This window comes from Rhinatrema bivittatum, chromosome 6 (assembly GCF_901001135.1).
Source record: "Rhinatrema bivittatum chromosome 6, aRhiBiv1.1, whole genome shotgun sequence".
Classification (NCBI taxonomy): domain Eukaryota; kingdom Metazoa; phylum Chordata; class Amphibia; order Gymnophiona; family Rhinatrematidae; genus Rhinatrema; species Rhinatrema bivittatum.
The window spans coordinates 39,618,483-39,640,452 of NC_042620.1; the positions used below are offsets into that span (position 1 = coordinate 39,618,483).

Below are 21,970 nucleotides of genomic sequence, written 5' to 3' on the forward strand. Positions count from 1 at the left end.
TACCCAAAAACTAAGTCTATCCCATGCTACTGATGCCAGTAATAGCAGTGGCTATTTTCTAAGTCAACTTGATTAACAGCAGGTAATGGACTCTCCTCCAAGAACTTATCCAAACCTTTTTTAAACCCAGCTACACTAACTGCATTACCCACATCCCCTGACAACAAATTCCAGAGTTTAATTGTGTGTTGAGTTAAAAATAATTTTCTCTGATTAGCTTTAAATGTGCTACATGTTAACTTCATGGAGTGCCCCCTAGTCCTTCTATTATCTGAAAGGGTAAATAACCGATTCACATTACCTGTTCTAGACCTCTCATGATTTTAAACACCTCTATCATATCCGCCCCCCCTCCCCCTCAGCCATCTCTTCTCCAAGCTGAACAGCCCCAACCTTTTTAGTCTCTCCTCATAGGGGAGCTGTTCCATCCCCTTTATTATTTTGGTCACCCTTCTCTGTACCTTCTCCATCGCAATTATATCTTTGAAATGCAGCGACCAGAACTGTGCACAGTACTCAAGGTGTGGTCTCACCATGGAGCGATACAGAGGCATTATGACATTTTCCGTTTTATTCACCATTTCCTTTCTAATAATTCCCAACATTCTGTTTGCTTTTTTGACTGCTGCAGCACACTGAACCGACGAGTTCAATGTGTTATCCACTATGACACCTAGATCTCTTTCCTGGGTGGTAGCTTCTAATATGGAACCTAATATCTTGTAACTGTAGCATGGGTTATTTTTCCTTATATGTATCACCTTACACTTATCCACATTAAATTTCATCTGCCATTTGGATGCCCAATTTTCCAGTCTCACAAGGTCTTCCTGCAATTTATCACAATCTGCCTGTGATTTAACTACTCTGAATACTTTTGTTCCATCTGCAAATGTGATTACCTCACTTGTCGTATTCCTTTCCAGATCTCATATATATATATATATATATATATATATATATATATATATATATATATATATAAATAAATAAAAGCACCGGTCCAAGTACAGATCCCTGAGGCACTCCACTGTTTACCCTTTTCCACTGAGAAAACTGACCACCTAATCCTACTCTCTGTTTCCTGTCTTTTAGCCAGTTTGTAATCCATGAAAGGACATTGCCACCTATCCCATGACTTTTTACTTTTCCTAGAAGCCTCTCACGAGGAACTTTGTCAATCACCTTCTGAAAATCCAAATACTCTACATCTACCAAATTGGCCCATCCAGTTTGCCCATTGTGGTTCTTCTACTTTGGACCCAGGAGCATCTAAAGTCCCATGCGCAACTCAACACCAGCTCCCCAGCGGCGCACACATCTCCTAATACAGAAAGAAAATGCTACAGCCCACTGTGAATTTCTGCCTCTACTTAGTACCCGGGTCACGAACACAGAACCTGCTGGGCAGGGCTTAAATTTGTTGACAAAAAGGAAGTGGAATTGGGGTGGGGGTGAGATGGGCAGGTCCAGGGTCAGGTGTGAACTCTCTCTCTCTGACTCCCTCCCCCCCCCCCCCCCAATCAATGCCACGCGACTGCCCTCGTCTCAGGACAAGCAGCTCCAACGCACTCTCTTTTTTTCTCTGCTTCCTCCCAGGGCTGGGGGCGCATGTATAACCCATGCAACTGCTTCCTCAGGGGAGCCAGAACCGATTTACACTGCCGACTCTGCTCCGCTTTCTCGGGTCTCAGAAGAAGAAAGGTGGCAGAATGCCCAAAATGAGGCCCTCGGTAATGGGGATAGAAAGGGGATGAACTAACAGAAGTTTGAAAGTTGTGAGCAGCAGTGCCATTCGTCAAGGCTGGGGCTTGACAATCGGCGTTACTGTTCACAGGTTTCAGACTTGTGCCAATTCAAAACCTTTCTTGGGGGGGGAGAAGGGGGGGGGGAGGGCTGTTCTTTGCTCTGCAGTGTCTGCTTCAGCATTACCCCTTCCCCTTGTTTTCCCTGCAATACAGAAGGAGAGGAGGGGGAAGGGCTGGAGTAGGGAGTAGAGTGGCTGCTCTCTTCTCTGTGTGCTCCAGACTCACCCCCCTTCTCCTCCTCTTCCCTGCAGGCTGCCTGGAAGGGAGGGGCTGGACCAGACACTGTTGCTCTGCCTCTTAGGCCTGAAAAGTGGCGGAACTGCATTCCAAGCCATTCCCCCCATAAATTAAGCCCTGGTACTGGGCTGTGTGTGTGTGTCAGATGTCTGGGGTTGGTCATTTCACGCTAGTACGTGCAACAGCAAAGGGATACAGAAGGCCGAGATGTAAGCAAACAGGCATTCAGGCTAATGGAAAACGTCTAGAGAAGCATGGAATCAAAAGCATCAATATCTTATTATTAACCATTCTTTAACGGATGCTGAAAATGCGTAAAAAGCTCTTTTGTGGCGTTCCCTGGTATAGGATTCTGATATCACCAAGCGTGCTGTAACGTGCTATTTTGAACTTTGAAAACATAATAGAATAAGCCCCCTTCTCCCAGATAAAGATAGTCCTGTTTGTGTGCATCAAGAAAGACCAACCTGCGATGTCACTGGCTGTGCTTTTGAAGAGGTTAGCATGAGGGGGGGTCCAGAGTACACAGCTCTTAAAATGATACGCTGGTCAGTAAACAGAGCAAATATGATCACATCTCCTGGTTTGTTTTTTTTTTTTAATACAGATTAATCCTCACCATCTCTCCTTTCTCAAGCGGCAATGGAAAATAAAGAGCCAGACAAACAAGCCAATTCCAATGGGATAAACAAAGAATTAAATGTCTGGCCAACTAATGAGGTCAATCAGGGCGTCCCATCGCACTTTTTCTTATTAACTTTTTTTTTTCAAGGGATGGGGGGGGGGGGGGGATTGATGTTGGTAGAATGAGGGCCTCCAAGACCTCTCCCCTCTTTTTCTTTGGAAGAGAGGAACAGAGCACCTTAGAGGCGGGAACGTGTTTGACAGACAGAGGATCACTGTAACGTTAAGGAGTTACAAAAAAAAAAGAACTGCAGAAGTATCCGACAGCACAACAGCTCATGACCTTGGTGGCTTTCATGGAAAAACAAGTCTTCCCGTCCACTCTTGCCTAACCCAAGAGGACAGCCTCCGCAGACCTGACCCTCAGGGGGGGAGGATTTCCCCACAGCATGCATTATTCGTTATTCATGGTGTACAATATTCTACATTACACACTAATTAACCCATGCAACCCCAGCTGCCAGGTCATATTCTGCTGAGCCACTGCTCAGGTAGCTTGGAAAGAGAACTAACCTGTGAAAACGTCACCTGCTCCCTCCCTTGAAGTGGACTGACCGACGTCTCTCTCGTATCCCATATTCTGTTGATGCCTGTGTCAAGGGAGCACCAAACAAGGACCACAGTGGTGGGAGGACGAAGGTCCAGGCAAAAGCAAAAGCTGCTCTGGAAGGGGGGAGATGAACTTCCAAACCAGCAGCGACTCATGACGGCCAGAACCTCACCCCATTCCCAAGCCAGCAGAAAGAGCTTCGGTTTAGTGTCTCAACAACAAAAGGCCTCCAGAGAAACACACTTCATGTCCGCCAAGCTGTTTTACCACCACTGGAATCCTCCTGCTAATCAAAGCCTTTTCGCTTGGCAGAACTTGGGAGTTTAAAACGGAATCTGTAAGGTCTGACTTACAAAAAAAAAAAAACACTAGCTCGGGCCAGCTGAACAGAACAGCACCGTGAAGCCGGGGCAGCTGTCAGCCAGTGCTCCTTGCCCCCTCTGTGTTTCTTGGCACCGAGAAGCCGAGCAGACAACGCATTACGCAGGGATTACGTATGGAGCACCAGTGCTGGTCGATACTGGCCCGAGAGCTGGTGCATGCTGGCGCTACTTTAAAGCTAAAATTTACCAAATCATTGTCCAAAAACCAGTCCTCGAGAACTCAACCAAGCCAGGTTTTCAGGGTTATTACAACATGCAAATATATCTTAAATGAGCCTTCCTTGCATTGATCCTGAACACCAAACCTGGCTGAGGTTCTGGAGAAGAGAGTGTGGAAACCACTGGCCTAAGCAGGGGTGAAAATATGTTTAGAAAATACATGCACTAGTCAAACATTTTTAGGAGCCAGGAGAAATGTTTTTTCTTCTTTACTGCACCTCTTATTTGTTGTTGTTGCTGTTTTGTTTGGTTATTTTTTTTTAATTTTGCTCTTTTCTTTTTTAGGTTTTTTTTTTTTTTTAATATCTTTTTGGTTTTCTGAATTTTAGGTACCTTGCTTCTGGGATTTTTCCAGTCCTGGACTCTAAGGAATTAAAATCCAGTGAACAGGACTCAGTTACAGGGGGTATATGGGTGGAGGAACATCTCTAGCACTGCAATAACAAAGGTACAAGTAAGCTTGAGTAAATAAATACACTTGCTAAGCCCCATTTAAAGGGGTCCCGACAGCAGAGGTGGCCTTTGCAGAAATTGTGTGGTCAGGAGCTGCAGAATACAGATTCTGAAATTAGATGAAATTCTCACTGAAAAAGAAAAAAAAAAGTTGTCACCTGAAAACTAAAAGTCCATAAGGAATCAGGTGTCCACACCTGTTTCCCAGCAACATCAGAGGAAACCAGACATGGACACAGGATAACAGAAGTCAGGAGCCAAACGTGGATGTGACCTGAGCCCATCATATAGTAAGAGACAAAAGGAGGACAGAGAGAGACTGAAATGGCCCTCCCTGTCTGCCCGGTGAGATGAGCTTGCAAACCCCGGCTCTGTGCAATCCCACTGCCTTCTGTTCTGGGTTGGAACTGCTGCTCTATGTAGGTAACTCTCATGCCTTTCTTGGAAACAAAATATAAATCATTTCAGTGTGGATTCTGGTTGAATCGTGTCTCCATGTAGGTCACCCCAGTGTTTTGTCATCTTCTTGCCAATATGGGATCCTCTTGTGTCAATCCCAAACTTTTTTTTTTTTTTTTTTTAGTTCACCTACCATCTTCGTCTCTACCACCTCCACCGAGAGGGCATTCCATGCACCCAAAACATTCTCTGTGATTAAGATATCTTCTGAGGTTGTGCCTGAATCTATCTCCTTGTCGCTTCAAGCTGCTGTGACCATCCTAGTGCTTGCCACTGAAAAATGTTTATTTGTGCATTAATTATCTTTCAGATACTTGAATGCCTGTATCATATTTCCCACTGTCTCTCTCTAAGATATACATGTTCGGGTGCTCATCTCGTGTCTCTTTTGGTGTGGGCCCTACATCATTCTGGTTGCCTCTCTCTGTCCTTTGAGAGATACGGCCTCCAGCCCTGAACACAATATTCTTAAATGAGGCTTAACCAACAACCCCGTACAGTGGCGTTATCACCTGCTTTTTTCCTACTGGTTATGCCTCTCTCTGTGCAGCCCAGCATCCCTCTGGCTCTAGCCACCCTGTTTCCCTACCTTCAGGCCAATTCATTAAAAAGTGCGGGAGAGCCGGCGCTCCATGTTGAGCGCTCGCTCTCCCGACGCGCACCCAGGCACCTCTCCTGGGCGCGTGATTTTGTATTTAAATTAGGGCCCGCGCCCCCTTTACTAGCGGAAGCGGCGGCTGTCAGCAGGTCTGACAACCGACGCTTAATTTTACTGTTTTCGAACCTGCCAACCAGTGGGCAGATTTTTTTTTTTTTTGGGGGGGCCTCCGATTTAATATCGCTATGATATTAAGTCGGAGGGTGTACAGAAAAGCAGTTTTTTCTGCTTTTCTGTACACTTTTCCTGTGCTTTCAAAAGTTAACATCTGCCCTTGGCCAGGCATTAATTTCTGAAAGTAAAATGTGTGGCTTGGCCCGCACATTTACTTTCAGTATTCTGGGGTAACAACTAATAGGCTCATCAACATGCATTTGCATGTGATCAGCGCTATTAGTTTCAAGGGGGTTGGCTGCACGTTTTCCATGCGCTATTACCCCTTACAGTATAAGGGATAATAATGGCACGTCTAAAACGCGCGACCAAACGGGGGCTGAGCGCACTGTTCTGTATCGGCCTGCTTGAGATCAGATGCTGTCATCCTGAGGTTTCTCTTTTGATCAGTGTACATCTGCATCTCTCCTGCTACCCTCACCCCACTTCATGTACAGCTCCTTTGGATTTTTCGCACCCCAAATGCATGACTGCACTTTTTTTGCACTGAATTTTAAACTACCAAGCCTTCAACCATTCCTCAAACTTTCATAATCACTTTGCATTCTGCCTATTCCCTCAGGCCTCTCCATTCTGTTGCATATCTTAGTGTTGTCTGCAAAAATGACAAACCCCCCCCCCCAAAAAAAACTTTGCCTTTTAACCTTTCCATAATATCACTCCCAAAGATACTGAACAGAACTGAGCCCAGAACCATGCTTGGAGACGCTCCACTAATCACCTCTCTGGGCGATTTCCCTTCTGCTACCACTCAAACAACTTCTAATCCAGTCCACCACCTAGGAATGTACCCCATGCTGCTCAACTTTATTCACGAGCTTCCTCTATGAGCCAGTACTGAAATCTGGGTGTATGATACATTTTTTTCAAAGGCTGACAACGGTTTATATTGAATTAAAAAAAAAAAATCCATAGCTACAGATCACAAACATTATCTGTAAACTTTCTCTTTTCATTCTGTAATCAATCCTGTGCATGCTTAATTGTATTTGTTTTAAAACACCGCAACTACCAATAAACATTATTCTAATCTGACTAATAGACTGTGGTAATTGCACAATAAAAACAGAGGTCTATATTCAGCAGACTGTAAATAAGTCATCATTCAAATCCAAGAGGGTTTAGCATTCTCCTGACCAGGTAATATTAAGAGGAGCTGCACCGCAGCGGTGCTACTGTACCTAAGAACACACTGGGTGAGACTGAGGGGGTCCATCAAGCCCAGCAGGTCCAATCCAGGTTACAATCACCTGGCAAGTACCCACACACTAAACAGATCCCATGCTACCAATGCCAGTAATAGCAGTGCCTATTCTCTAAGTCAGTGGTTCTCAACCTTTTTCCCATCGTGACACACTGTTCAGGCCACGCTCACATGTGTGACACACTGCTCATTACAATTCATGGCGAAAATAAAAAGTAAAGGTCCGGTAATTATTTTTATTGTTTAAAATGACACAAGGAAAAGATACATATTCTGTCTGAACAGAAATTGCATAAATAGTAAACATCCCACACCAAAACAGCACCAATTTCCAGCACTTAAACAGTAACCACCTTACCTAAGAAAAAGCAACACTGAAGACACCAATACATCTCCTATTAGGAAAACGGACCAAGCCAGGCTGCTATAGAGCCCTACACAGAAGCAACACGCCAGCAGAAAACCTCACCTGAGTCACATGTGCTGACCCTCACCTAACAAAGAATAAAGAGACCAAAACACATAACTAGAAGCATGCAGACAAAAACTGAATTGGAAACTGCAATAAGCCAGAGTCTCTGTATGCAGTGTAATAAAGGAAAAAAGAAACATCACCCATCCTTATAAAACAAATCAAGAAATATAAAATCAGTAGCAGTAAAACCATACTAACAAAAAGAACAGATTATTTCGAAACAGCTGATGAGTGGAATATCCAATAATTAAAAACTCATAAAAATTTTCTAGATACCAATAAAATATTTCAAAATAGCAGACACAATGACCCAGTAATGAAAAATAAGGATACAAAAATGTTTTTGCTCTGCATACCTGGAAATGTTTGACATCCAGGTGTCCTGAAATTGTTTTGAATTAGCAGGAGGAAGGGTGGTTTGCTTGGAACTTTCTCCTCTCTCTCTGTCACATACCAGCGCTCTCTCTTACACTGGCTCTCAATTACACACCTATATACACATGCTCTCAGTCACTCACATATACACATGCTTTTTCTCTCACTTATATAGGCTCTTAATTACCATTTAAACACATGCTGTCTATCTTTTCACGCTTACACACACAGGCTTTCAATCACACACAGACTCTCATTCACATGCTTACAAACATGTCCTCTCTTTCTCTCATTTACACACAGGCTCTCAATCACATACTCACATGCTCCCTCACCTAAACCAGCTCTCAATCTCACACAGACACACATGCTCTCTCTCTTAATCATACACACACATGATCTCTCACACACACAAAGGATCTCAATCATACACACATACTCTTTCACCCAAACAGGTTTGCAATCTCAAACTTACACACACAGGCTTTCAATCACACACATTTATTTATTTATTTATTTTTTTAAATGGTTTTTATATACCGGACTTCGTAGGATAACATCAGTTCGGTTTACATTATAACTTCAAAATCAGCAAAACAGAGGCTTTACATAGAACTTATAGGAAAACAGTGAATAAAACAAAATTAAATAAACTATATAATGAATGAGGCTTAAATAGAGAGACTTAAATAGAGGTTGTTGGATAACTGAGATGGTATTGAGAGAAATGGTTGGGGGATGGAGTGGGGGGAAAGAAAGAAAGGGGTAGAGGTAGGATGAAGATGGACAGAATGTATAGAGTGGATAGGGGTTGTATATTGCACAGAGATGTGAATCGTGTGCCAGATCGTCTTAACGATCAGATTCGGCTGGGGGGGGGGGGGGGAATCTGATCGTTAAGATATATGAATTGGAATCGTTTCCGATTCCAATTCACATCGCTAATTTTTTTTTTAGGGAGGCCCGCGCCGCTAAAAAAAAAAAAAAAAACCCACCCGACCCTTTAAATCGACCCCACCCTCCCGACCCCCCCAAAACCTTTTAAAATTACCTGGTGGTCCAGGGGGTCCTCGGGGAGAGATTTCCCGTTCCCAGGCATCAGCTGTTCTAAAAAAAAAATGGCGCCGATGCCCCTTTGCCCTTACTATGTGACAGGATATCCGTGCCATTGGCCGGCCCCAGTGCTCCTACCATGTGACAGGGGCCGGCCAATGGCACGGATACCCTGTCACATAGTAAGGGCAAAGGGGCATCGGCGCCATTTTTTTTTAGAACAGCTGATGCCTGGGAACGGGAAATCTCTCCCCGAGGACCCCCTGGACCACCAGGTAATTTTAAAAGGTTTTGGGGGGGGGGGAGGGTCGGGAGGGTTGGTTTTTTTTAGCGGCGCGGGCCTCCCTAAAAAAAAAGGGTCGGGAGGGTGGGGGAGGCTAAGGGGGGTCGATTTAAAGGGTCGGGTGGTTTTTTGTTTTTTTTAATCGGGCCATCGGCGCCATTTTAATTAGTGGCAGCCAAAATGGCGCCGATGGCCCGAGAGCGGGAGATCACGCCGGGATCCCCCCCCCCACTGGACCACCAGGTAATTTAACATTTTGAGGGGGTTCGGGAGGGTGGGGGAGGGTAAGGAATTGGTTTTAAAGGGTCGGGTGGGTTTAGGGGTTGTTTTGGTGTGCCGGTTTTCCCGTGCCCTATTTAACGATACAATACAAATGCCCCTGATGATAAATTGGGGGCATTTGTATTGTATCGTGCACTCTAACAATTTAGGATGATTTTAAAATTATCTGACGATAATTTTAATCATTCAAAAACGATTCACATCCCTAATATTGCATATAGGGAGGGGAATGAAGAGTTGAAAGGGTTGCATGGGGGAGGGAAAGGAGGAGTTGCAAAGATTGCAAGGAACTATTTACAATAGATGCATTGGGAGGAAGTAGCATATATGATTATAAAACTATATACAGAGTGTACATTATTGAAGATATGTAAGTCAAGGCATGAAGTTGAAAATCCAAGATGGTAGCAACTAAGAGAGGGAGTTATTTTATGAGGGATTGTAAAGTTAGAACTGATGGATCTGTTAGGGGCAGGGACGCGGGAGAGGAGGAGTGGTGAGGGTAGAGGCATTGTGTGGCAGGGAGAGTGTTTTGTTGGCAAAGAAGATTGAGGGGAGAGCAGAATGAGTGAGTTTTGGTGATATGTACTATTTGAATGCCTTCGTGAAAAGCCATGTTTTGAGTTTTCGTTTAAATGTTTTATGGCAAGCCCCTTGGCGTAGATCTACTGGCATAGTGTTCCAAAGGGTTGGTCCTGATACAGAGAGTAGACGAGCTCTAGTTGCGGCCAGTTTGGTGGTTTTGTGAGAGAGGGTTAGCATGGTTGCATGATATTGGTGTCTTGTGGGTCTCTTGGCTTGGTGGAATTTAAGGGAACCATTAAGCCAGTACATTTCTGGGTTGTAAAGGGCTTTGTGAATGAGAGAGAGGGATTTGTACTGAATACGAGAAGTAATAGGGAGCCAGTGAAGGTTCATGAGTATGGGGGTTATATGCTCATTTCTGCGTGTGTTGGTTATGATTCGAGCAGTGGTGTTTTGTAGAATTTGTAAGGGTTGTGTGACATTCTTAGGTAACCCCAAGAGGAGGGAGTTACAGTAGTCAAGTTTGGATAGAATTGTTGCTTGAAGTACAGTGCGGAAGTCAGTGGGGTGTAGAAGAGGTTTCAGTTTTTTGAGGGTTTGGAGTTTGAAGAAGCCATCCTTTAGGGTATTGCTGATGAACTTCTTTAGATTAAGCTATTGTCACTGATGACCCCTAGGTCTCTGGCATGTTGGGAAAGCTGAAAGGAGGGTGGTGGGAGAGATGATAGGGGGAGCGTGATGTGGTGGCTTGGTGACATGATTAGCATAATTTCAGTTTTAGTGGTGTTAAGGGAAAGATGAATAGAATTTAGCAGTTTGTTGATTGAGAGGAGCATGGAGTTCCAGATTTTTAAGGCATTCGGGAGAGTGTCTGAGATAGGGATAAGTATCTGTACATCGTCTGCATAGATGAAGTGGGGTAGCTTGAGGCTGGAGAGGAGATGACAGAGAGGAAGGAAGCAAATATTAAAAAGGGTGGACGACAGGGAGGATCCTTGTGGGACTCCTTGGTTAAGAGGAATGGCTTTGGATTCATGATTTCCTATTTTAACTTTGAAATTGCGGTTACTGAGGTACGATCGGAACCAGTTTAGGGCAGAGCCGGAGATACCAATCTCAGAGAGGCGTTGCAGGAGAATGTGATGGCTAATAATATCAAAGGCAGCAGAGATGTCAAGGAAGGTGAGAAGGAAAGACTGTCCTTTGTCCATGCCTTTTAGTAGATAGTCAGAGAGGGAGAGAAGAAGGGTTTCTGTGGTGTGGAATTTCCTGAAGCCGTACTGAGCAGGGTAGAGGATGTGATTGTCTTCAAGGTATTCCATGAGCTGTTTATTGATAGTTTTTTCCAGGAGTTTAGAGATGAAAGGGAGGTTCGAAATGGGGGCGGTAATTGGAAAGATCTGAGGGATCAGTTTTGGTTTCTTCATTATGGGCTTAACAATAGCTTGTTTGAGGGAGTCCGGTACAATGCCAGAGTTGATTGAAGAATTTATGATATTGGCGATGGGTTTAGCAATGAGTTTGGGACCACACATACATGCTGTCTTTTTCTCTCACACACAGACTCTCATTCACATGCTTACAAACATGTCCTCTCTTTCTCTCATTTACACACAGGCTCTCAATCACATACTCACATGCTCCCTCACCTAAATCAGCTCTCAATCACACACAGACACACATGGTCTCTCTCTCTCGTTTAAACACAGGCTCTCAATCACATACTCACATGCTCCATCACCTAAACCAGCTCTCAATCACACACAGACATACATGCTCTCTCTCTTACTTATACACACAGGCTCTTAATCATACATATACATGATCTCTCTCACACACAAAGGATCTCAATCATACACACATACTCTTTCACACAAACAGGTTTTCAATCACAAACTTACACATACAGGTTCCCAATCGTAAATTTACATTCATGCTCTCTCTCACAGGCAGGCTCTCAATCACAAACATATATTCTCTTTCACATATACAGGCTCTCAGTCATTCACATACATGCTCTCTCACTCACACACATACCACCATGCTTGCTTGCTCATTCATTCACTCTCTCTCCCTCCCCCCGGAACTAGCGGCAGCAGCAGCCTCCTCCTAACCCTAACCTCCTTCACTTTCAGCCCTCGCGGAGAGGAGTCCCATCAGCCGCGGGGGTGGACGTTCTTCTTCATTTTCTTCCGAGCCGCACTGCACATTCTTCAGGCCGCGCCTCTCTTCTATTCTTCGGGCCCACGCTGACCACACTAGCATAGTCCCTTCTTCCCGTGCATGCACCCGCTGCTCACCACTTCCTCTTCCGGGCCGCGGGGGGGGGGGGGGACGGGGGGGGCAGGAAGAAGAGACCAAGCCGATGCCACTGACTCCAGCTGTCCTGCCGTGTTCCGCCCGGGCTGACAGCATTTTAAGCCCGGGCGGAGGAGGACCGAGCAGCAACTGGGTCAGAGGGGGACCGGGAAGTGTGGTGACACACCTGCATGTTCTTGGCGACACACCGGTTGAGAACCACTGCTCTAAGTCACTTTGTTTAATAGCAGTTTTACTCCTGGGCGAATTCTGTCCACAAAAACTTAAAATTCTACATACTTTATATTGGTCAAAATAACAATATACATGATACTCTAATTAATTTAAAAGGTAAAGAGAAAAAAAGTTATTACTTAAAGATGTAGAGTTTTAAATATTTTGAGCAGAATTTCCCTAAAAGTTCATTGTAAGACTGTCTCTTCCACCCTCTCTCCCTACTCTCCTGGCCAGTCTCCTTTCACTTTACCCTCTCAGGACCCAACTCCTCCACCTGCCACACTCTCTCTCCCCTCCCTCTCTAGGTTCAACCCCTTCCACTTTATCTCCACTTCCAGAGTTTGACTCAGTACTGCCCCTCACACAGGCTCCCTCTGTTCCTCTCTCTCACTCACACCGGCTCCCTCTCTCTACTGCACATACATAACCACTCATACAGGTTCCCTCTCTCTCTCGCACACCCTTTCTCTCTTCTTACACATACACTCTCATATAGGCTACTTATGTCTCTCTCTCACACACCCCTGCACACTGGCTCCCTCTCTCGCTCACACTCTCCCCCTCCCCCACCATAGGCTCTCTCTCTCACATACAGACACATACACACACACACTTTCACGCAGGCTCTCTCTCACAAACAAGCACCCTCACATACACCCAATCCCTTTTTTAACATACACCAGGCTCCCAAACTCTCACATATGCACACTCCCTTCACAATCTTCTCACAGACTCCCTCTCTCTGGTACCCATGTACCCTCACACATGCTTTTCTCTCATACCCCATGCTTACAGTCTTACACACACACACACACACTCTCTCTCTCTCCGGGGCCTGCTGCAGGATGGCCTCCTCTCCTGGCATGCCTGGGCCTGCTTCATCTTTGCCACAAGCAGGATGTGCTCTGCTTGTGGCATGCTGGAGCCTGCCAAATTCTGTGCAGCTGTGCAAGAGGGGAATTCCGCACATATTCTGCATTCCACAGCAGCACAGAATTCCCCCAGGACTACAGTTTATGGACTTCTCCTCCAGGAACTTATCCAAACCATTTTTTATGCCCAGCTACACTAACTGCCCTAATCACATCCTCTGGCAATGAATTCCAAAACTTAATGTACTTTCAGTAAAAAAAAAACAATTTTCTCCAATTTGTTTTAAATGTGCTATTTGCTAACTTTATGGTGTGCCCCCTAGTCTATTATCTGAAAGAGTAAATAACTGATTCACATTTATCTATTCTACTCCTAAAGCACGCTACTTAAAATACCAAACCACCACCTTCTCATTTTCCTCCCTGTACATCTTCCTTCTGATTCTCTCTCCATGCCCAAAACTGCAGCGCTTCTTAAGGTTCTGTAGACTCTGGGGTCTCCTAGATGTTCCTTGTTCCTGCCCTTATATATAGTCAGCTGCAGAGGGATAAAGCATTCATTACAGTATCTCCCCTAGATTTTGTCTGGAATTGGACAACCCTTAGGCACGGGGGGGGGGGGGGGGGTTGTTGTGTGTTTGTGTGCGCTTTCTGACTAGGCCCCCCAGTCTGACAAAGGAGGAGAGAGGCACATGCCTGGCCAGTTCCTGTAATAGAGCCAGAGGGAAGAAAGGCTTTAAGAGTGAGTTTTACAGTTTTTCCAGCTTCTCTGCAATTTTGAGCTGTCCTTTCCCGGCAGGCAGAATCCCCTGCTCAGTGTGGTCAGGAGGGGCTGTACACCTTGCCGACCAGCACAAGAGGAGGTTGCAGCACCCTGCGCAAGAAGAGGTCCTGATTCAAGCTTGCAATTTCCCACCTTTGGGGACAGGGAGTATTTATCTGCCGCCCCTCCCCCGGAGACTGTGGCAGCTGTTTCCAGCAGAGGCCTTGCCTCCTTGGGGGGGGGGGGGGGGGGGGGGCAGCTTCTGCCTGATAAAGAGGAATCATGAAGGGAGAAACATCAGGAGACCCCCCCCCCCCCAACCGGAGTCTCCACCCTGGGACACAGGACACTGCCAGGTGACGTTCAGGCTTCAACGTGGAGCTCAGGGTCTGCGGGAAGGAATCCGGTCACTGTTACAATTACCCAGCCACCTTGGGATAATCATCTTTCCTCACCATGGAGGATGCCCCTGTTCCAAGCCCCCGCCTGCAGGGACATTTCCACAGACTTAGAGATCATTCACATCCTGTCACATGTAACTCTGGGAACACGGGAAGTATCGGAACATTTTGTTTTGTGCCTATTGATCCTTTTAAGAGGAATTACAGTAAACTTTAATTTGAACACCGGTCCTCCCGTGAGTCCTGCCTGGTTTGTAAGTGTACCTGTCCCAAAGAGCTATGGTAACACACACACACACACACACACATGGGAGAGCACCACTGCCTGGGCCCGAAAAGGTTAGCCTGCACCCCCAGAGAAAGGACCCACACCTTGGGGGCTTGGGAAAAGGGAAGGAGACGTGTGAGGACAGCCCCCGTTATAAAATCTTTTATGACCCTCCAGGATATGAGCCATCCGCCAAGAAAGGGTTACATGAAGATTAGTGCCTGGCCTGAGGTCGCCGGAGATGAAACTTTCATTGTATAAATAATGGTTTGAAATGAACAGCAGCTCATGGGAGATCAGTGCCAGCGCCGACCTACGGATACAAACGAATCAGAAAGGGGCAGAAGGAAAAGGCCGTCACATAGGGATTCGTTCGGGGAGTTTCTCGCTCAGCCCTTCATTTCGGTTTTTCATGCTCTGCCTTGCTGCCCTACCCACTCTGCGTCGGAAAACACCCCCCCCCCCCCGACTTTCTTTCTCCTCCCCCGTTTCAAGCACCGATCACAACCCGGCTTCCTCCCGGTGTGGATAACCCTCGCCCACCTATGCCCACCCCCGTCCTCCGCATACACGATGGTGATGTCCAGCGTCTGAACCTTATACAGACAAGAAGGCGACATCCCCCCCCCCCCCCCCTGATTTATTTGCGTCCTGAGCAGCGAGTGGCTCGGGAGGACCAAAAAAAACCCAAACAACCCACAACAAAAAAACAAGACAGAAAGAGGGCTACTGACGTGCCTTTATGGCAGTCAAATTATTAGAATTGCTTTGTTCACCGGAGCCTGGACGGGTCAGCGAAAGGGCAGAGGGTCATGGAGACACTCATCTCTGGCTCCCCCGTGCGGCAGCATGTGAAAGTCGCCCCTGTCTGAACGTTGCTCGGGGGCTTCTGTTACATGAGTTGTTGGTCTCAGGTCAATTCCCAGGGAACTATCCATATTGAAAAACTTAACTGGCAGGCTTGTGGGGGGGGGGGGGGGGGGCATCGGATGGGGCTGGACACTGTCTGACCCGTCCTTTCCTTCTTTCCTCCGCTGCTGCTGCCCCTCTTCCCTGGCAGCTTCCGGGCGCGCCAACGAGTGCGGGAAGGCCGGGGACGTGCTTTTCACCAAAGAGGAAAAAGAGACACCGGCTTTAGAAAGACAAAGGGGTTACGCAACTGCACCGCTGTGCCAAAAATCATTTCATGAAAATCTTGCCTAACCTGCGATTGCTAAAAAGGTAAAGCGCCAACACGTTTCAGATTGGAGACGGGTCCTGGGCCAAGCTCGATAGCCTCGCGTTCAAATACCTTAGGAGCCAGTTGTCGGTGCATGTAATTCCCCCTTTACCAGGTAGTCCCAGGACCAGGCAAGGATTTTTCCATTTGGGGGGGGGGGGGAGATAGCAAAGCAGTAAAACTCAAAGGGATCACTTGCAGTCATTCAAAAAAGAAAAAGTCCATAACTGAATGTAGCTCCAAAAAAAACCAAACAAAAAAAGACACTTTTACTGAAGATAAAATGTAAAAGCTAGCTGGTATAAGAAACAAGCTGTAAAGTTTCACACAGTCCACCAGCACCCCCCCCCCCCCCAAACATGGATTTTAATGCTGCCTGAGACCTTAGAAGGAAAATGGGTCTGTCTCTTGCTCCCAATGCAAGTGCTCCCTTCATATCTCTCATGCACTGGAGAATCCTCTCTTCCCACTTGGAAACTATGACAAATATCCAGTTGGCAGTTTCAGCCCCCCGAAGACCTAGGGACTGTGGCCTTCCAGTTCACAGCAAAAACCAAGAGCGCCCCCTCCTGAAATCCCTCCAACCACCTCTCCCACTCGAAAAGGGGGAAATTCATGTTTCACCATTAACTCAACTAACATTCATTCCTTTTCAACACTAAACTATTTGTGTTATGTTATTTTGTTGACCGTGTCCAAACTGGGGGGCAGGGAATCTCGCTGGAAAGGTTTCTGTTTGTTCCTCTAAGCTTCTCGGAGACTTAAGGATTCAGGAAGGGTCTTAAGCAGGGCCTCGGTTTCCCTAACCTCCTGTTTTCTCATTACGTCTCCATCCCTGGCTCCAGCGATCTGACTCCTGCCTCCCACTGGGGCGTGATTTAATGAGCTTTGCACACAAAAATGTGCCTACAGGTTAGCTAATGCCTTCATTACCATATGATCTGATGGTGGCGCGCTATTACTCCCCAATGCAGAGAAGTGTATTAAAGCCTTGAAGGTTTAACACTTTTTTTTTTTTTATTATTTTGGAAACCCAGCTCCTGGTTAGAACTCCTCCTCAAATTTCTAGGGCTGATGTTAAGTCTATGGTGCTGTGCTCCAGTGCGATCATGGATCTGGAGTTCCTGGCTGTCGGGATCCTGGACTCGGGTTTCCTCAATCGAGGGTGGATCACCTCCACTAGGAACCCCAGGTCTGTGATCACGCTGACACCGCACCATAGACAAATGGTAGCCCCAGAAATGTGAGAGTCATTACCCTAACTAGGAGTTACATTTCTAGAATTTAAAAAAAACACAAAAAAACCCCCCAAAAACCCCATGTTTCTACGGATTTGTCACACTTGGCCCACCATCCCTCCCCGTCACACAGCTCCTGCCTGGCCAACAGTTCGGCTGGCAGCTGTTCACAGGTCTTAGGCAGCAAGATGAATCTAGAGCAGTATTAAGAGTTAAAGATAGACAGATGTACATACAACCGTATGTACATGGTGACAACCGTTACCGTGAGTGCCTTCCCCAAAGAGCTTACACAGCAATAGAAAACTTGCACATACAACAAGTGGTGACAATTGTGCTACTAAGTGCCTGCCCCAAGACAGAAACAGATCTTAACTTTTCACATGTCTGGTGTGCTTTTTCAGCAATTTTGTGCACATAAACCACGATTCTACCATCTAGTTTGAATCTGCTGGTTGTTAGTTTTCATGGGGTGTCTCCTTGTTTTTAGTATTATTTGAAAGGACAAATAGCCATCCTTTATCTACCTGTTCCACCTCCCTCATGATTTTATGAACTTCTTTCATGTCCTCTCTTAACCGTCTTTTTTCCAAGCTGAAGAGCCCTGGCCTGCGTAGCCTCTCATCATAGGTCAGGTGTTCATCCCCTTTATTATTTTTGCACCTTTACTATTTCTGCTGTGTCTCTCTCTCTTATGGATAGGGTGACCAGAACTGCACACAGTACTTAAGGTGTGGCCACTCCTTGGCTCGACACAGAAGCAATATGATATTTTCTATTTTATTCTCGGTTCCTTTTCGGATTATTCCCAACATTCTATTTACTTTTTTTTTTTGACTGCTGCCACACACACTGAGCTGAGGATTTCAATGTCTGCTAATTGGCCTTCCTTTAGTCCTGACAGACCAGTTTATAGCAGTCATGTCGACTGGTCTGGCAGGACGATAAGGAAGAATGTTAAACAGCATAGGTCCCACTAGTGATCTTTCTCCGTTTATAGTCTTACCCTCTCTGGTTAAAAGGTCAGAAACAGTTACCAGTCCACAAGAGAACACTGCCTCCTATCCCATGACTTTGTAATTTCCTGAGGAGTCTCTCATGGGGGGGACTTTCTCAAATGCCTTCTGAAAATCCAAATACACTACATCAACCAAAAAAAATGACAAGAGGCGGGTGGCGCCTTATAGACTAACCAATTTATTGAGGCGAGAGTCCATTTCATCAGAGGCATCTGACTAACAAGGCTTTCGGTCTGAAGAACTGAACTATAAAATCAACAAGCTTATCTTTATCTACATCTTAAAAAAAAAAATCTAAAAGATTGCTAAGACAAAACTTCCCCCTGCTAAGACCATGTTGACTCATCCCCATTAAGCCACATCTATATATATGGACAGTGATTTTGCTTTTAAGAATAGCTTCTAGATTTCTGGCTTCATTAATTTACTAGCAAGAAAATAATGTGTGGCAAAACTTATACTGAGCAATAACAGTTAACAGACTGATTTTTTTATTTTACATATGCACACATCAATTGTGCACAATATTAAATTCCACAGTAAATAATAAATGTATAAGCGAAGGACCCCCACAGTCCTTAACATCATTCACTAACATCCAATCCTGTATCAAGTTACTGGCAGAGTAATCAAGGAGTGGAGCCACCTCCCTGGAAGGACCAGTGACTCTGGGATGGATATGGAACTTATTCTCTGACCTCCTACATTGGTTTATCCTCTTAATGTCAATATATTATCCAGCATGTTTCACGTGGCTTCATGTCAAGCCATCAAAATTAAGGATATAAGAAGCTGCCATACTGGGTCAAGACCAAGGGTCCATAAAGCCCAGCATCCTGTTTCCAACAGTGGCCAATCCAGGCTATAAGTACCAAAATATTAAGTAGATCCCATGCTACTGATGCCAGTAACAGCAGTGGCTATTCCCTAAGTCAACTTGATTAATAGCAGTTAATAGGCTTTGTCTCCAGGGATTTATCCAAACCTTTTTTTAAACCCAGCTACAGTAACTTCCCTAACCACATCCTCTGGCAACAAATTCCAGAGCTTAATTGCGAATTGAGTGAAAAAGAATTTGCTTTCAACGTGCTACTTGCTAACTTCATGGAGTACCCCATAGTCCTTATCCGAAAGAATAAATAACTGATTCACATTTACCCATTCTAAAGCCCCTCATAGAGGGAGATTTCATCGTGGATACCAGGGCGTTCATTTTCTCTGGTTCAGATTTTATCCCTCTAATGCCTATTCAGGCCGATTCAGTACAGTGCGCTCAGGCCGCACGCACCATTAGCCCCCATTTGGACGCACGTTTTCCACACGCTATTACTACCCCTTATACAATAAGGGATAATAGCGCGTAGAAAACGCGCGTCCAACCACCCCGAAACTAATAGTGCGCTCAACATGCAAATGCATGTTGATGAGTCTATTAGTTAGTCCCGCGCGATACAGAAAGTAAAACGGGCAGCCAAGCCGCACATTTTACTCTCAGAAATTAACTCCTGCCAAAGGAGGCAGGAGTTAATTTCGACCTGCACCGGGAAAGTGTATAGAAAAGCAGAAAAAACTGCTTTTCTGTATACCTTCCGACTTAATATCATAGCGATATTAAGTCAGAGGCCCCCCCACCCCCCAAAAAAAATCTGCCTGTGGCCCGCGAGTTGGAAAACAGATGCTCAATTTTGCCGGCATCCATGTTCCGAATCCGTTGCTGTCAGCGGGTTCGACAACAGACGCCGGTAAAATTAAGCGTCGGCTGTCAAACCCACTGACAGCCGCCTCCTTATTAGCGTGGGCCCTCATTTGCATACTGAATCGCACACCCAGGAGAGCGGGCGCTCGCCTCGGAGCGCTGGCTCTCCCGCGCGGTTTATTGAATCGGCCTGTTAGTGAGGGATTTTTGTATTTGCAGTTATTGGGAGCCTTTCAACAGGAAAAACTGAACTATAAATCGAAAAAAAAAAAACACTAATGGACTCATGAGTCAAAGCTTTCCCTGCCCCCTTCCTGGATCATCACCACCAAAAACTTTCAGTGTTCACCAAAATAAAGGTTAAGAAATACAAACAAAAATAAATAAATACAAAATATATAAAGTGATACTTTTTATTTGACTAACTTAATACATTCCTTGACCAGCTTTGGAGGAGTCACGCAAGGCACTGTCTGACCATCTCAGCACAATGCACCCTCAACACCTGCAGAAGCAAAAGCCCTGCGAGAATCAAGTCTCCTACGCCAGGGGGGTTTCCAAATATGCCCTGCTGACCCCACGGATTTTTCAGATATTCACCCTGGAGAGCCAGTGCATGCAGATGCAACATGCAGAACCTGACTGACCTCGGGGCCACCAGTCTGGCTGGTCTGTAACAGAACTTCAATTTACTAAAATATTTTGCAAAAAAAAAAAAACAAACAAACAAACCCCAAAAACAACTATCTGATTAAATGACTTCGAAAGCAACAAGAGCCTGGCAGCACAGATGAGGGATCATAATAGCAAAGATCTGTGTGTGAAACCTAGAGCTGCCTTATCCAGCTCTCAGTGTGGCCCAGAGCAAGTCCCGCCCTTCCCCCTGTGCGCAGACTTAAGATTATAAAATCTTTGGCACAAGGATGTAACAAGAACTGTCTACAACTTCAGCACAATGTAAGCAATACATATTTAATCAGTCATTTACACAAGGACAAATCTGCCCTGGAACAGGTGCTCCAGAGGAATGGTAATGCTGAAGATATCTCAGTCTGGCGCTGCTGTGTGCCCGCTGCACAAGTCTCAAAGCCAGCGGATCTCTCCCCGCCCCCGTTAGGAAGCTCCAGACACCCCCATTTTAGAAGGAGAAGTTGGGGGGGGGGGGGGGGGGGGGAAACAGGTTTAATTCATAAATAATAATAATGACGAAGAAGTTGCACGGCAAACTCAATCTCTGCTGTCATAATGAAATGAAACAAAAGGCACAGCATGGCAGGGCTTCCTGCTGCGGACACCACAGGCACAGCAAATGCCGGCAGATCCTAAGACCGGAGTGGCCCCAGTGACTGGGAAGTGCCGACCTACATCAAAGGGAGTCCGGGTGCCTCTGTCCCGAGCAGGGCAAGACTGGGGGGGGGAGGGGGGGGGGGAATCCGCCCCTGCCCGAGACTTTCAGGGCATCTTGTGGGCCGCCGGACACCGCTTAAAAGACTCAAGCAGTGATCGGACAAAGGGAGAGAGCCCCAAACCCGCCAGGGCCTCCCGGGAAGCGGGCTCCTCTCTCCCGTGCAAGACATGTGCTCGACCTCCTCCACCCTCTTCCGGGAACGCCGCGCCTCCCCCTCCCTGACTAATCCCCCCCTCCAGTGAGAAGGCCCTTTGCCCATTTTCGGCCGGGCCCTCCCAGAGAGAGAAGCGCGGAGCTCTCCGGGACAGGGACGGCGGGCCGTCTCGCCTTTTACTCACCCTCTTCTCTGCCCAGCGCTGGCTGGAAGGGCACTTGGCGCAGGCTGAGCGCTGCCTGTTCCTGCCCCCCTCCGGCTCTATTGTGGGTGGGGAGCGCCCGGACCCGCCCCGCCCCGCCCCAGGCCGGGGTAAGCGAGGCCCCTCCCCTCCCCTCTCCCGTGTTATCTCCGGGAAACCGGGGCTGAGCCCGCCCTATCGCCGCCTGCAGGTGCGCCCAGCCCGCGGGCTCCGGCTCCGGCTCCAGCCTTTCACTTTCCCGCTTGCAATGCACTCCGGCTCTTCTTCAGGTCCTCCCTGCTGCAGTTCCCAATTTGTTCAGAAAGCTCCTCAACGCGATCCAAAGTTAGGCAAGCGGAGCCGGGCTGGAGGGAGACCCTCGAGGAGGCTGGGG

The 21,970-nt window shown here is 46.4% G+C and overlaps 1 protein-coding gene across 1 annotated transcript in view; it reads right to left on the reverse strand.

The window, feature by feature from the left end:
- The window catches only part of LOC115093503 (metalloreductase STEAP3-like), an 82,696-nt gene extending 61,043 nt beyond the window's left edge, over window positions 1–21,653 (reverse strand). Inside the window, exon 1 of the mRNA XM_029605336.1 lies at window positions 21,580–21,653. The gene's annotated coding sequence lies outside the window, so the exon portion shown is untranslated. The remainder of the gene's footprint in view (window positions 1–21,579) is intronic.
- Window positions 21,654–21,970: the final 317 nt, after the last annotated feature.